Raw genomic sequence first — 18,054 nt, 5'->3', positions numbered from 1 at the left:
AGTAGAGAAGGTTAATATATACGGTAATTAGTTCATAAACGAGACAATTCAGACAAGCTGGTCTAAACATAGTGCCAGATCACGATGCTTCCACCACACCCCATCTATATCTTTTATTTCCCCTTCATTCGTGTAACTACGTATATGAAAGACCGTATTTAATCAACCATATATTTAAGCAAACTTAACATGCACATCGATCAGTCACTCCTTATTTGACACACTTGTAGCGTAATACTCTGACCATCCCACCTGGGCACACGGAGGCCCACGGTAACTCCCACGGGGAGTCTGACCACAAAGGGTAGCAGAGCGATCATCACTCTCAAGTGCCGCTCGCATAACAAGGGAAACAGGAGTTCAGTGTCACCCGATAACTACCAGGAGGCGAATACGGGAGACTGGCAATCAATGTTTTATCCAAGAGCGTAAGAAAACCTTAATACAGGCACAGAAGGAAGCATGGAAAAGGTTTGCTGAGGCGTATGCGGATGTGGGATTCGATATTTGGAGGTCCGTCATTTTCACCGGTGAGAAATGTTTCACATCTGTCGCAGCAGTCGGGCGCCAGTGTCGGCAATTACATAATACAAGATATGACTGAAGACACATCCGTGAGACATCGACAAGCTGTCGTGTAACAACCTCCATGCATGGATGGATGTGGTGGTGAGGTGTTGTTGAACATACTGCAGAGCAGTATATAAAAATTCTAGAGATCCTTTCTTCCATTGATGCAAGCATATCCCATCCCAGACCCACAGTCTACATGGTGCAAAACCGCAGTCCAATACCTACAATCTGGGCAGTCAAGCGTTGGTTTCAGGTGCACTCACAGATCATTCTATTGGACTGGCCCCCTAAAGGGGCCGATTGTAATCCAACAGAAAATCTTTTGACGCATATGGTTGCCGAATGTGGTGTTGAGGAGAAAACGAGGGAGACAGTGAGGAGACACGCACATAACGTGTGGGAGGGAATAAGGAGGAGGCCGAACATTTGCAGCAATCTGCACTCGCAGCCCATCTCTCGTCGCGGCAAGACCTCCCGGCGGGACCATCTCTCCACAGCAGCCGTACCAGCCAAGGAACGGGCCCATCGTTCCTATCTGAGGGAGTGCCCTAGTCTGCCCACCAGGAGGTCGAGGCTCCGCCGCCCTAGACTACCCAGCTGACGACCCTCCCTCCGCCACGACCCCGACCAGGGCTGTGCCATCTGTGACGACCAGGACCGGGCCTCCCCTTTCGTGCTTCCACCTGCTGCTGCTGGAGAGCTGGTTGACTCTATTTTGCCCTTTCTACCATGGGCAAGGGGGTTGAGGGCAGCGTCTGGGCGTTTCCACCTGAGCTCGTCGGCGTCTCCTCCATCGGCGTCGCGCTGTCTACCCGGCTCTAGTCTCGCCCTGTCCTCTTTCGACCATCGTGCTGCCGGCCTCACCATCCACCGCCAAGCCCAGCCCACTCGTCGATCATCGGACAGCCGATCTCACCACCAACCATCGCACCTTCCCCTGCCTCTGCCGCCTTTCCCTCGTTTGCTAGTTTGCTGTCCCCGCTACTCTCTCTTTGAGAGCTTTTTTTCTGCAGTTTCCCTGACGGGCTCTCTGTTTGCCCGTGCCCCACCAAGTGTGGGGCAAATATCACACAACAACACACAACAAACAGCAATCTGGTAGATTCCATGCCCGCCAGATTCCATGAAGTTATAACGGCAGATGGAGGTTGGACAGGGTATTAAGCTTTGGGCACGAGGTATCTCAGTGGTAGCAGCCTTGCCTCGGGATCCTGTTGCAGGAATTAAATCTCCGCCTACGACGGTGCCTCGTGGTGGGTGGCGGGGGAGGTAGCGCCTCCTGTAACCTCGCTGGGGCCACATACACATTACACATTCTTTCCTAACTCTCGGGAATTTGTCAAGGTATTTTACTTTGCGATATTACTTCACTTCACATAAATATGCTTATAATGTCGAGGCAAAAATATACATAATTCTTGGGATTATGTCCAGACAAAATATGTTACTACAATAATCACATATGTTTACAGTGTTTATGCATAATACATGTGAAAAATGTTTTTGGTGTTTCATTTAACCAATAGCCATACCCACAAAACATTCTTGTTGTGCTATGTGCATGTGTGTGTGAGATAACTAGTAACTGATCCACATTAGTTTGGTAAATAAAGAAGTGAAAACTAAGCACAAAGCCATATGGATACAGTTACACGGAAGAAGGGAAATATGGATGAACCATAGTTTTGATGGAAACAATGTGCTATGGGACGATGCGCACAATTACGAATGGGCGAGCTATCACCGATGATAAATGGAAACACCCCATTATGAAACGTCATTCCTTCTACGGAGGAAGCTTGGCGTTACAGAAAACACACACACACACACACACACACACACACACACACACACACACACACACACACAAACGCTGAATACATTGTGTCGAATTACTGGGTGGTTTGGAAGTCTAATATTTTTCATTCTTTCGTAACTACAACTTACGTTAATTTTTCTTCGTGTCCCTACTTAATGAATATACAGTGCCACATACAGTTCTTATACATAATGACACCTATATAGCCATACTATGTCTGCTTAACATTAAATACAGCAGGATGATTAAACATACGACACACTCAGAGCGAAGCCTTGAATGGTTCATAAGGACTGTATGTGTTCGTGCGTGTGTTACCTCGTGATAGTTTGAGTGGGCCGCCGTCCAGAAAGGTCGCTGTACTAACCTCCGGCACCGATCCAGGAGGGCTAGAGATTATGGTTTCCGAGTGTACAGTACCACTGGTTAGGATAACAAGGTTGCCACAGACTGGAGCATAGTCATTGCCAAAATCCAATGCAACTTGTTACCAGATTGAAGTCTTCATTACCAAATTTCCTGTACAAAAATGACACTTTATATTTAGAAAGATATTATTAGACGGTTTTTTGTTAAGCAGATTAGCAGTTAGTGTTATAGTACCCTTACCATAATAGAAAGACAAATAGTTGGAAAAATAATCGAGGTAGGCTTATTTTCTATTTTATTTTTTTTTTCTTTCTTGTAATGGCTGTAGTAGTTGTACATTTATAACGTTAGTGATCATGGTAGTCTAAGGTATTTTATTTTTCATCCTGTACAGCGAAGGTCAGAAGGTGCCAACCACGTCTGAACATCGTTATATTCCTCATGGACACTATACATCTGTTAGTCGTTTAAGTGAAAATATATATAGCCATGATTCCAAATCTCATTTCTTGATCTAAACTAAACATACATACTATTACTAAATGTAAGAAAAGCATTCGGGAGCCGAATGGTAATCGCCCGCCAGAATATGCTGTTGGCCAAGTCCAAGATTTTGGCCATGTCTTGATACCCTGAAGGTTTCATGTTGATAGCTCAAGCCGTTCATGAGATATAATGGTGCTAAATGCGGGTGACAAAAACTAGTTGACCTTTGGCAGCATTTTGGTGACCTTGACCTTGACCCCGAGTGCCTATTTTTGAACTCGGCCAAGATTTGAGCCATATCTTGATACCCTGAAAGTTCCATGTTGATAGCTCAAGCCGTTCATGAGATGTAATGGGAACACACTGTAATTTACATCTCACAGTAAAATAGTCTGCCCATTTTGACTGCTATCAACTGATGCAATAACGCCGTCTTCAGGAGTGGGAAGGCGTGCTGATCTAGCAAGTTTAGTGGGGGCATGTATGCATTGGGGGGGGACATATATATATACATCGGGGGTAGACATATTGTGGAGGGGGTACAACACACACACACACACACACACACACACACACAGAGGCGGGTAAAAACAAGGCGGAGCGATAATATATTCAAGAGTGGTAAAGAAAATTGCTAGTTGGTATCCCCTCTGAGTAACATTCTCCTATCTTGTTTCCTTCCGTTCTCTCTCTCTCTCTCTCTCTCTCTCTCTCTCTCTCTCTCTCTCTCTCCCTGAGTAACGTTCTCCCATCTTGCTATTTTTCCTTCCTTCTCTCTCTCTCTCTCTCTCTCTCTCTCCCCGCCAGCTTCACCAAGCATCGTTTTATTCTTTACATTCTTAAGGAGTAACGTTACCATTTCATACTTTTATTACTGTTACGGAGCCTCCAGCCGTCGGGTGGAAAGCGTCCGTGTTTACCAGATCTGTTCCTCAGAGCTCAAGGCCACCCGTGGCCAGACATTGAAGAGGGTGTGTTAACATTCTCTTACGTAATTTCACATATTCACATCCTACCTATGCTTCCTCGATGACCTATGCAAACCCAGTTATTCACAAGCACAGCCACTACACCACAGTTTCCATATACACCTCACCCCCTGCGCTCCAAAGGTCTTTTACATCTACGCCCATGCGTGATGCACTGGGTGGGAGCGGGTTATTTCTCCAGTGACAGATAGTGGTGTTCCCCTGACCTACCAATTAGATGCCTTTCAGGACTCGAGGGTGCCTAGTAGAGCTGCCTACTAATGCCAGACTTGTGCTAGCTGTCCGATACAGTTCATATACACATATACTACCGATACATTTTGCTGTTGATTACTGTACTAAAGTCGCTGGCAAATGTTTCGTTAGAGATGAAAGAAAAGAATAGGCTAAGTGAGATAAATACAGCTTCGGATGAAGGGTATCCCAGCACATGGGCAGGTACTGTACGTCAAAATATTTATCATGTGCAGTTAGAAGCCATCTCCTACGCTGCTGATCACGTTGTTTTCCATCCAGTTACTGTAAGCGCTAAGGAAAAGAGAAGTGTTGTGATTATAAACTTGATAGGGGGAAGCTTAGTAAAGGAGGCGAGAGGGAAGAAAGATACGTTAAATGAATGGAAATCATTTTCAGAAACGAAAAAGATGTTGCTGCTGTTGCTCAGTCCCGGTCATGCCTGGTCTAGAGACCGTCTAGCACAGGAAGACAACTGCCCTTTTGAGGTAGTCCCATAGGTTCTTTCCGCTACTGATATTGTGTTTTATAATGAGGGTTATTTTGTGTGTGCTTATTCTGCAAACGGAGCACGTGTCATCTGTCATTCCCTCCACCCCAGATCTAAGCTAGCAACTGAAGAGGACTGTGTGATGTCCTGGTCTATTCTTTGTGAAGTCACCTAGAACAGATCCACTTAGGGACACCTCTGCTGGGTGGATGTCAGGAGGGAGAAGGCTTGAAGTGCTGTATTGTCTTGATTAAGAAATGAATATGTAGGCGTTTCTTCAGTGCCAGTGGTGGTGTCTAGAGGTGGGATGTTGTTGAGGAGGGTCTGGTAATATTATGTTTGTTTGGCGATTGTTTTATATACCTAATTGTGTTTTGGGGGTTCAGTCATATTATAACACAGGTGCTGTGCTTTACCGCAGTCACTTGCATTAAAATGTATCCATCTCATAACAAGATTTTCTCTAATAGGGAGAACACTAGTTTCAAAGTGTAAGTGAGCTGTGGCAATGATACTGGTGCAGCCAGCGATGATGCGTAGCGCGTTGCTGCGTGGTGTGGAGAGTAATATAGTGGGTGGTAACCTAAGGATGGGGTCCATGCCTGGGAGGCACAGGACATCAAAGCCTCCAGCGCCTCAGTGGGTAGCGTGTCCTTGAGATTATCTGTATAGTATATACGATTACGTACACCGGCACTCCTACAGCTACTGAACACTTCATAATAACACTAGAGCGAAAAATAAAGTAAAATAACTCTCTCTCTCTCTCTCTCTGTCTGTCTCCAGTATATGTAAGCAAAATATATATTGTTATGGATGTATTGTCTCAAAAATTGGTTAGGACGCTTTATAAACACGATCACTGAATCGCTAATTAATTAATTAATTTATTTATTTGTAAGACTAAAAAGGTATGGCAAGATTCTGCGCTCTTTTCTTTGCCTTTTCTGCAGAAAACAGAAAGTAGTTCATAATTGCTTTCTTCTCATAGATACGATGGTCATAATTTTAAATACCTTTTGTTTGTAGTATACAGGAACGGTCACCATCCACAGATCTGATACAATGCTAACTTCAGAGATCTGCAATGAGATACAGGTCAAATCGTCTCTTGTATCACAGGAAACCATTAACTAGGTTGAATAGTAACATTTATCCAAATGAGCGCCTGGTGGGTCCATGAGTGATTACATCCGAGGGAGGGTTGGGATTTGATCACGTAATGCCACTTATGGGGGAGGCGGTGGCTGAATCGGTAGAGAGGCGGCCTGCGGTCCTAATGGACCCAGGATCGAATCCCGACTGGGGCAGGGAACAGTTTAAGGATTTGAATTTCCTAACTGCAGACTTTCCTGATCTACAAGATGACCCGCCGACATGTCGAAAAATTACCCCCGCTAATACCGATACACCAGTCATGTATGAGACAGCCCTAGCATGTATTCAATATGGACGGTGGGTGTTAGCGCCGAAGTGGTGACATGTGGAGATGTAGGAGGACTACTGGGCCTTGGGATAGGCCACTGCCCCTGAGAAATAGGCCCTGAAGCCTTTGCCCAGAGTCGGACACGTAAAAAAAAAAAAAAAAAAGAACATGACCCTAAACCTCTGCTCCTCTGATGGATCCAGCGATAAAGAATTGGATGATACTTAAGACACCAGCTTACCAAACATATTTCGGTCTCTGAGATTTTAAATAATAGATTCATTGTTTTCCATTCAGTGAAATCCCTAGGAGTTGTCATGTTGCTGAAGGCCAAACATAATTTGTGAAAAATGGGGAAATATAACTATGTTGACACTAGAGCAACGACACAAGGCAGGAAGACATATCAGTTCACATGGGAGAACATAAGTAAGTATATGGTGGGGAAAATGAGGATTAAAAGAAATATCCGAGTGAGATAGAGTTAAGGGCTCGGGAAACTGGGTAAATAGGTGTGAATATCCCCAAGACTTTCAGAGGGAACAATGAAGTATTGAACATAGACCAGCAGGCAATCTAGGGTTCTAAAGAGAGCGATAGCTGGACAAATGACAGAATATGGGAAGAAAAAGAATATGTGTGGGCGTTACAAAGGCTGGGAGGGATTATTTTTCTTAGATTCTTTATCTGTCAGCCAATACAAGCCCAACACCCTGGGGAACGAAAATGTTGGGTAGGAGAGACAGGTTTCAGCTTGAATTATATATTTTCTTAAACTTTTCAGCCCACATAGAAACGTTTGAGAAAATAGCAAATTGATGCTCTAACTCGTGTCTCCCTCCCACCCAATACAGTACTAGTCCCATTATTCGGCATCTATGGGACCAGGATGATGCCGAGAAATAAGATTTGCCGAATAATCAAAAACCTACCCACTAAGTACCTTAAATATATTGGTGAACACTCATCACCACTTATGGTACGGTATTACAACTGTGTTTGGAGAGAGTACTGTATACTGTACAATACTGCAATCAATACAGTACTATACCTGAATCTGAAATATATATATATATATATATATATATATATATATATATATATATATATATATATATATATATATATATATATATATATATATATATATTTATATATGTATATATATATATTTCATTCATTCATTCATTGCCAGACGCCATGTATCCCAGACAGGTGGCCAAGGGCTTAGAGTTAGTTGTTTTACAGGGAGGGGCACTAATCCTCCACCAACCCCACTTGACGTAGGGATGCCAACAGCATCTGGTGTTCCCAGGCGGTCACCCATCCAAGTACTAACCAGACCCAACGTTACATATATATATATATATATATATATATATATATATATATATATATATATATATATATATATATATATATATATATATATATATATATATAAATTAGTGAACATATACAAGGGTAATGACACAGTAGGCCTACAAGTCAGATAACACTTCCTGGATGGCCGAAATGATACGGAATATTACCTACCAGCTCAGTACATCACTTGTATTGGTGAACTCATCACTACTTATATTATTACAAATATGTTTGGAGTGAGGACTGTATACAGTACTTTTTCCAAACAAAATAAAATAGTCGGAAAATTGCATAAAATAAAGGGATCTGAATTGGTAAGGTCTTTCTGATGAAAGTTATAACTTACATTTAGCACTCACTCTTTTGTTTGTTTTTTTGTTTACATGTGAAAGGAGAGTACTGATGGAAACAGTAATGTATTCCATGAACCCCTTAATATCCTCAGACATTGAACAACCCTTTACAGTACCGATGTCGAGTTAGTGAGCTATGGCAAAACTGTGAACAATTATGGGAATGGAACGAAGGTCAGTGGTATATTTACACGACTCTAAGCTACGATTCCAAGCAGTCAGGGGGTCAGTTAATCTCAGATGTTTTCGCCCATTTGGTAAATGCACCGTAACTTTATCAATTCTCCAGTCAATCATAACGAATCATAGCATGGGTTTAGGAAGCTAAATAACACATTTCTAGGTGCGCCAGACGATTATCTTCACATCGTATAAGAAAATGGAAGAAATCAAATCCCTCTCTGAGTACGTAAAGTTCTTCCATTCTTCTGAAGTCAATTTATTTTTCTTAAAGATGGGAAGATAATCGTCTGGCTCACCTAACAATGTGTTATTTAGCTTCCTAAACCCATGCTATGATTCGCTATGAGTCACGGAAAGATTGATAAAGTTACGGTGTATTTACCAAATGGGCGAAAACATCTGAGATTAACCGACCGCCTAACTGCTTGGAATCGTAGCGTAGTCATGTAAACATACCAATGACCTTCGTTCCCTCCCCATAATTGTTCAGTTTTCTTTATAGCTCACACTAACTTAATATCACTGACATCGGTACTGTAAAAGGTTGTTCAGTGCCGGAGGTTATTAAGGGGTTAATAGGATATATTACTGTTTGCATCAATGCTCTCTCTTTCACGTTAAGCACAAAAACAAACAAAAGAATGAGCACTAAATGTACGTTTAACTTTCATCAGAGAGACCTTAGCAATTCATATTCCTCCAGTTTATTTTTAAGTATTTTTCTGACTTTAGGTTATGTTAGGTTTGGTTAAATTATTAGGTACAGTTAAACTCGGTTAGGTTAGGTTCAGTTAAACAGGACAGTCCCTTCCACCATTATGCTGAGGAATAAAAATACTAGAGCTGTCACAATGGTACAGCTAAAAACAACGGGAAAACTGATTTAACAAGCAACCTTTATTTATGGGTAATGCATTACAGTATCAGTGGTTCATGGGCTACTCAATTACCGGTGTCATTTTCAGGAAGGCATCAAGAAAAAGAATTTCAAGAATTAGCGTGGGGGCTTGGAATGTAACCCTCGCTAATTTGGTGGGGGTGGTTACTGTAGTGTATAATACTGTGCAATATTGTAATCAATACAGTACTATATCTGAATCTGAATTAAAATATAGAAATTAGTGAACATACAGAAGTGCAATGAAACATTAGGCCTACAAGCCACAGATAACACTTCCTAGACTGCCGAGATGATTCCGGACATTTGCCGAACAATCAGTGATTTTCATAAATGGGACTATTTTTCAAAACTGCCGAAATGTCGGATCTACCGAACAATCAGCTGCCGAATAATAGGACTTTTACTGTAGTTCCACCTGTTGCAATGGATCATTTACTCTGGGGAACTTTAGAGCTGATTGTAAAATTCAGAGCAGACGTCCATACAGTATCTAATTTTCTACAATCTTTAAAACCTTCAAAGAAAACGGATATTTCTTGGGACACGAACATTCAATCTTATGGTTTTGCGTTGGGGGGCAGGACACTCCATGAGGCCATTGGCAAACGTGATCATCTCGTAGTTAAGGCCTTTGGGCTTCTGGTGTTTTATCCACCCACTGTGTTGGGATACAAAGCCACGGTGTCACCCAAGTTACCAGTTACTCTCGAGGGTATTAGTATTCATTAGACCTGCCAGTGCACAAACTTGGTTGGACACCTGAGCTGAGTGGCGCCACCTGACTGCTCCAGGGATTTGAACCCTGGTGCAAACTCGGCTATGGGACGGCATAAGTTATTCACAGACACGATAAAGAACGTATAAATCAAGTTATATAATACCGTTTTAATAACTTTGGGTGAAAATGTTATCTTTCATGGGCTGGCAATTCTTGGGTAACAAACGTGTATATATTTGGACTGAAAACGAGAGCAAAAACTAATTCATTGACAACACTTTTGTTTCATTTATGCTAAAGAGTTGTTGCTTGATCTCACAGTGCCGTAAAATGCTCAAAGGCAAGAGTTATAACAATATGTAGAAAGTATATTTATGGGGCAAATACAACTGCTTTAATTTGACTTAAGCCCGTACACTAAGTGGCCTCGGGACCTTTCGTTATTTCTCCCATTTGGCGATTTATTCTTCACATCACACCTAACAGTCCCCATAGATGTTACAAGTGCAAAGTATATCGATATTACAATTCAATAAGTAGCACATAAGATAATGCTAAGATGTAATATGCAAAATAAATCGCACAGAAAGAAGGGTTACGAAGCCTCCAATGCCCTAAGTATACCAGAAGTTAGTCTGAAGTCGTTGACTGTTCTCAGTATCACTAAATATGTTAAACTTGATGATGCCGGAATAAATGAAAATTGATTGTACCTAATAATGGATAGTTAAAACGGTAAATAACTATTGAAAAAAAAAAGTAATGATAGCAGTCGTCTTTAATCCATGTTATCCGTATCTAATGTGAATGTTGCTGTCGGGTTTCCCTGCTGTTTGAAGAGCATTTGCAGCATTGTTTAGCATGTCGGTGTTTATTCAGTATTACCTGCTTGCGATGATTGTTTTAGACACGTGGATCCGTAATCAAGATTTTGGTGCTGTACACAGGTAAGTTCCGGGTCAGTGGGAATTGTTGTTAAGACCTTATTTAACCTTCTATTAAATGTTTCAGCCATCATACCCTTGTTGGAATACCTGACATCATGCGTCCTTCTTTAACCATTTGGATGATTCAGTTCCCTTCTGTAATGGACAAAAGTTATATCTACTTCATTTAACTGGGCTATTGAGAAAATGATTAAGAAATTTAATAAGTTATTGTTCCCGGTCCAGGAACAGATTATTAAGCACCAGTTAAAGTACTGTACTCTTTGCCCAGCCCAGAGAGAGAAAGAGAGAGAGAGGCCATGTTCATATCAACTCCTGTCAGCATAAACAGCCTTATTCCCGTTGACGTGGGAGGCTTTGTAGCGTCTTTTATTTAACGATTAATTTTGCATATTATCCCCTTCATCATTTATATATTACTGATATTTTTGTAACATTAAAAATTTTGTGTATCAGTAACTTTCTGCAGGATATTAATTACGTCAATGTAAGGGCGTTATTATCATCTTATTCTTACTATCTGAAGACGATTTTATTCAGGGAAACCTCTTTGAACTCGAAGGGTTAGATATAGGATTTCTTAACCTTTTCAGGACTGGATCCTCATTATGCTGAAAAAACTCACATGGCAGTAGTCTCAAAAAAAACAAAAAAGTCTCCGCGGTTAAGGAGTTTATATAATCTTGTCTGTTGTTTATAACTCTCTAGTATGCATCAATATTATACCCTGTACCACGGGACATGAACATTCGGCCAACTCTGACTCAGTTGAGTAAAATCGTTTTAGGAAAGCCGAAATAGAGTGCGAGATGTTTTGACCATGAAAGGGTTTCGGTGTACTGTGCAACATAAATCGCTGGGGAAGATCAGTTACGAAATCTACGCCACCAGAACAGCTCAAAGTGATCTTCTTTCCCTCACAACTAGTCTTGACGCTGCCTGAAGGACGAAGAGAAGGTTGGAGCAAGAAGTGGGAAAGGCAGAAGGATTACGAAAGGAAGAGGAGGGAAAGGAGAAGGAAGGAAAAATGGGAGAAAGTGGAGAATTGGACGAGCGAGGAAGAAATTGGATGGAAGAACACAGCAAGAATTAAAGATACTAACTTCAATAGGCATATTGTCCTATATGAGGCAGCTTCTTTCACGTGACACGATTCTACTGAAATAATCTGACAAGGATAGCAGAGAATACTATACCTCCACTTCCAGCCTACCAGTTAACCCCGTCAGTCCGATGACATTTTTCCATTTTTACTCCTCCTAACTTCAAATGGCTTTATTTAGCTCAGCGGCTATATTTGGAACTGAGGTAGATACAGCCTTCATCTACATCTTCACTTACAGAAACCCATTCAAAGTTAAAGAAAATCTTATGATGAGGGCAAGACTAAAATAACACGTCATCGGGCTGAAGGTGTTATGAGATAGGAAAGCGAAGAGAAGGAGGGAAAGGGAGAGACAACAGAATGAAAAAGGGAAGGAATGGAAGGGAAAGAAAATAACAGGAGTAGGGAGGGGAGAGGGACAAGGGGGAGCAGAGGGATCAGAGGAGCAGTAGGAGGAGGCAAAAATATCCAGTGAAAAAGCAATGAAAAGTGAGAAGACTAGAAAAGAATGAGCACAAGTATGGTCAGAATAAGAGGGAGAAATGGGAGTTTGTTTTACCTTATTCCATGGCCCATTATTCTCCTTCTCTTCCTTCCTCTTTGTCCTAAACTTTTCCACAACATAAACTCAACAGCAGAGTCTCTCTCTCTCTCTCTCTCTCTGAGGAAGGAAGTAAGGGAAAAAGGAAGGCAGGGAGGGAGGAAGGGAGGAAGGTTTTGTTTCCCCCCTCACTCCTTCCCTGGCAAATTATGAACCCTTTCCGCCTGGGAACATCTTGTATATGTTATTCTTTCAGCCAACCAGATGATATTATTAAACTTAACCATTTCACTATACAGACCTTCTTTATCCATTATTCCCGCTGCCAAGATATTCTAATAAGTAGAGCGCCCTTCAGTGGGTAAATGGAGGCTGTTTCTTGCTCTCACAGTTAAAAAATGACGCAGCTAAGCCGAATGCAATCGTCTGACATTGTTCTGAATGAAACATAAACTTCGGAATTACCAGCGAGATGATAAAATACTTTATTATGATGACGTCTTATTCTAAATGGTCCATATACAGGGTGACCCAAAATAAATGCAACCCATAAGTGTGTGTGATTTATACAACTGATGAGATTTATTTTGGCATTTATGTTAAGCTGAGTTGATAACAAAACAGTCCTGAAAGTCTGAGTTCTGCAATTCAAACTGTCTGTCTTGTATGACCTTTCCAAAATGTGTTCCAAACGACCACCTCGACGTCGCAGGCACTCCTGAATGAGAAAATGTCAGTTACACGGAAACGCTCCTCTCTTGGGATAGCTCTGATGTTGGCCGTGATTGCCGTTATCAGGTCTCTGATTGTCTGGGGGAGACTTTCAAAAACAAGATCCTTCAGATAACCCCACAGATAATATTCTGGGGGATTCAGGTGGGGTGAGTGTGGGGCCCACTCAGGGTCACACCTACTGATCAGTCGATCCCCGGATTGTTGCCGCAGCCACATCAACGTTTGGTTTGAAGTGTGTGCGGCGGCCCCATCCTACTGGAACCATCGCTTCCCACGAGTGATGCCTCTACGTCTTCCTGGTGTAATGGGTTGCATTCATTCTGGGTCACCCTGTTTAATGGTTCTCTTCTACTCTATTGGCTGATTTCTTGCGTGCTTCGCTGACAGCTCCGTCACTGTTACACCCACACCCACATCATCAGACTGAGTCTCCTTCGAAGCACATAATATTATATGGCTGGGTGATTTTCTAATACAGTGTTACTTGCGGACCACACTGTATATCTGTATTTTATTCTCACTGCCATCAAACGATCTGATTCAGTTTTACAGATGTCCTCGACCTGAAGAGGCTGGAAAAACTTATCTTAACCCCTTCTGGCAAAGAACGTCTTCTACGAGTATTATTCAGTCTTTATCATCAGACGATTGTGTTCAGTTTTGCCCCTTTAGTATTGTGACCTTTTTCATCATTATTCCTACCCGGTAACACAGCGATATTAATTGGAGCCTCTCTTAGTAAAGAGTTTTACTCCTTTACTGTGATGACGTCATGATTAATTCCTGGTACTGTACTTCCAGTAGATTTTATTCATTTTAAGAAAAAACCTTTCGTTTGATGCACTTAATGAAATCTAACCCCTCCACCTCGAAGCACCTCCATTGAGCAGGTAAAACCGTCTGAAGATAGCAAGAATTAATTAGCAAAATATGCTTGGGCTGAATGGGTTAACGGAGATAGTCATCGCCCACCTAACAAGGCGATAATGTAATTGCCTGCTTCTGTGTGTGTGTGTGTGTGTGTGTGTGGCTCTTCCTATAATACCTCAAAATCAAGTGGGCAAATTATATCCAGACTTTGTGGACAGTATTCCAGAATATATGGGTTGTTTATTAATAATTTTGGCAAAGCTGTGATGATGTGCCTCGAACTGCCTGAGGATTTCTTAAAAAGTACCACCTAACTTTTTCTTTTAGCTTGTCATTATTCACCTTTCTCTATTATACCCTCTACAAAGATAAAAGCTATTTAAAGGAGTAACTATTAGAAATTTTTCAATGGCCTGTTATACTTGATGGCCTTAATCAACATGATACCCCTGGCTTCAGGCCTCTGAATGCTAGCGTGATAGTCAGGTTAGTAGGAGTAAACGGCAGAATCCTAGGACTTCTTATTTCGATTTTTGGTGAAGCTGCGATTACATGCATCTGATTGCCAAAGAATTACTTATTTATTTTTCTTTTTTATTGATGGTGGGCGATATGCATTCGTAGACAAATTTCTGGTTTTTATTTATAATTCCTTCGCAACGATGTGTGTCTGTTATGGCGTTAAAAAGCGTGGTGGAAGCAGCACTAGGATGTACACCACTCCCTCGGCCTGAAGGGGGTATTAATGACACACACCTTCTAATGGGGTTCCAAAGGGTGCCAGTTAACCCCTTCAGCCAGAGGACGTCTTGTATATATTAGTCTTGCTGCCTCAGACGATTTTGTTCAGTACAGGAAAGACGCGTCTCCCACTGAACGGGTTAAAGGAGGTTTTGTCTAGCCCCATTCACCTCCACAGGTCTGTCCTAAGCGGAATAAAGCATCTGATGGCAGCAGCAATAACATATACACTACAAGGCGTTACAGTAATGAATGGCTTTACCCACGACATAACTCTACACAGGAAAATTATGATGTTAATAATAAATCTTCCTCAGTTAGTTGGCTAATAAATGACTTTTTTTTTTTTTTTTTCAGCAGGATATAATACCAGTTTACATTAATATCGTTATCTTAGATAGCACGGTATTCATTGTCATCTGTTCTATTTATTATTATGTGTCCGGCTACGGAGAGTCTAGACAGTTCGTTCCCTGAGGCCCAGCAGCCCTCGTACGGATCACACACCTTCACACATCACTAGTTCGACAATAATACCTACCGTCCATACTGAATACATGCTGGGGATGCCTCATTCAAGACTAGTACGATGGTACTATGGTGTTTTTCGGACAAGTTAGTGTGTCTTGTGAAACACAGTTAAAGACCTTTTTAACGAAATTCACATTATCAAATTGTTCTCACCTCCAGCCTGGGATACAGCTCGGGTCCTTTCGGACTGCCCAGCACTCCTTTGACAATTTAACCATCATATTTCTAATACATTCTTACAAGAATTATATTCTCGCCTTCAATACCCCTGTGATAGTAAATATCCTTCCTAAACTGGATTAAATTGTTAATAGGTGGCCAGAAGACAAGAAATAAGACGTCGACTTCCTGCAGCTGGTGTCTCGGGGCTGAAGTAAATTGTCCAGCGTTGGCAGAAATAAAATATAAAATATGTCCTTGGCAGCTAGAGGTGTGCCCAGTGAATTAGATGGCGTATTTTATTGGTTTGTTGTTGCTGTTAGCAGACGATTATATTCAGCTTGGGGGAAACCTCTTGTGGTGAAGGGGTTAATGAAGCCTGTATCTTACCCCTTCAGTTAAAGAGTCTACCCAGCTTAATTAATCGTTTGGGGATAACAAGAATATAATGTTCAAAATACGCCTATGCTATATTTAACAGGCTTAATATTAATCAGATATACCTATGAATATCTTGTCCTTGTGGCGACAGGTTCAATATTGAATATAATTTTGTTGGTACTAATGGAGCGGAAAATAAGCGAGAAAATCTAAGGTTGTTTTTCGACCGGGGGAGAGTGAGCTTATGTGAGCTGCTGGATTAATTAATTCCTTACTGGGCCTAAGGAATATGTTTCCGCTCTACTGGTTATTATGTGAGAGGATGGAAGGGGAAAAGGTGGAGGGATAGAAGGGAGGGTAAGAGGAGAATTAGGGTGAGAAAGGATGAGGAAATGCCGAGAGAGAGAGAGAGAGAGAGAGAGAGAGAGAGACAGACAGACAGACAGACAGACAGAGAATAAGTACCCTGTACCGTAGTGGAAGGAGAATGAGAGAAAAAGAGGAAGGAGAAGAAATGAGGAGTGGAAAATGAGAGAAAGAGGGGGAAAAAGGATGATGACAGATAGGAGAGGAGGGAAGAGGAGGAAGAAGGGAAAGGAAAGGAGGAAGGGATAGGATGAGGAAGGTAGAGGGTAGGTGATTGGCTTAAGAGTTTGGTAGGTTCGAGAACTTTCTCGTCCTACCTACGTCATCTGCCTTCCTCTAATTTTGTCATTTTTCTTTCCTTTTCATACCCGCCTGAAGTAGTACAGGTATGTGGATGTATCATTTAGCTAGGCGTGTGTGTGCGTGTATTTCTGTGTCTATGTCTTTGTCCTCCTTTCTGTGAATTTTATACTTCAGAGTTTTAATACAACCACATATGGTAGAAGGGTTGAGGATCAGCCAAGTATGAGGCAGCTCGATTTGGGGAACAGCAAATAAATAAAGAATAGTCAACTAAACAGTTTTGTTGTGATTTGGACCAAACGTGGTAGAATGGTTTAAATGTTTGATTATGATGAAGTGATTCCATTTTGAAAAGTTAGTCTGAGGCCAAGATCACAGACACACAGAGGAGGGTCAGTCATGTACGGTGCTCATGTTGCACTCTCTGAATGACAGTTCTTGTTGTTTGTTACAGTAATCCGTCAATTATCCGTTGTTGCAGTATTTAGCCCAACTAGCCCAACGCAATATCCAGCACTTTTTTGTTCGGCTCTGTTAAAACAATATCCTGCGAAATTAAGCAATATCCAGCTCAAAAACGGGAAGCAATTGGCGGTACTGTGCACTGTCCGGCTGTGAGGTGTATCATTTGGCTCAGACACGGGACCCAATCGGCGCGCAGGCAGACTCTGCAACACGCCAGCCAGTCACAATGAATTGCTGGAGCAGTCCACCCGACAAGCCAAACCTACCGTCGCTCTCTCATTCTCTCCCGTGGCTGCCATACAGCACTCAGCATTTGTGACCCATGCAGTGATTAACCCCTAGTGCTGCGTCTTAGTCTGTGGCCACACGTCTCGCTCATTGCTGTAGTGCTGTGACCAACCATAGTGGCCCCCTCAGTGCTCCATCCACTAGTACTCTGTGTGCTATATAGTGAGGACGTATCTGTGTGTATGAACCCTCCATCGATGCCATCACTAGATGAGTACAGTATGATTATGATTATATTATGTACTGTATTACTGTAATATATGCACTGTATCAATATTGTACTGTATTTTATACTAAATTTTAATCTTGTACTCATGAGTAATATTCTTGGAAGGCTTTTATGATAGAGGATTGATATGATTAGCTAAGGGTGGTGACACATTATCCGGCTTGACACTGAATGGATAGCTAACTGGGGGTACCTATGCAGTATTAAGAAATCTGCAATATCCGCATGGGCGTTGGCTGAATTATGGCGGATAATTGAGAGATCCTGTACTTGTCTTTTCTTTGCCTTTATTATTCCCTTTGTGTATCATTTTCCTCATTTAACTCGGTTCTAATCTTTTTACAAACGGGCTCATGAAGCAAGACCGGGTGTTATGTTTTGATTGGCATGTACTAGTACGCCTTTGTGTGTGTGTGTGTGTGTGTGTGTGTGTGTGTGTGTGAGAGAGAGAGAGAGGAGGGGGGGATAAATGAGGGGATGGAGACAG

This window comes from Coenobita brevimanus, chromosome 113 (assembly GCF_032717465.1).
Source record: "Coenobita brevimanus isolate Jiangsu-jjx chromosome 113, ASM3271746v2, whole genome shotgun sequence".
Classification (NCBI taxonomy): Eukaryota; Metazoa; Arthropoda; class Malacostraca; order Decapoda; family Coenobitidae; genus Coenobita; species Coenobita brevimanus.
This window is presented reverse-complemented; position numbering follows the sequence as displayed.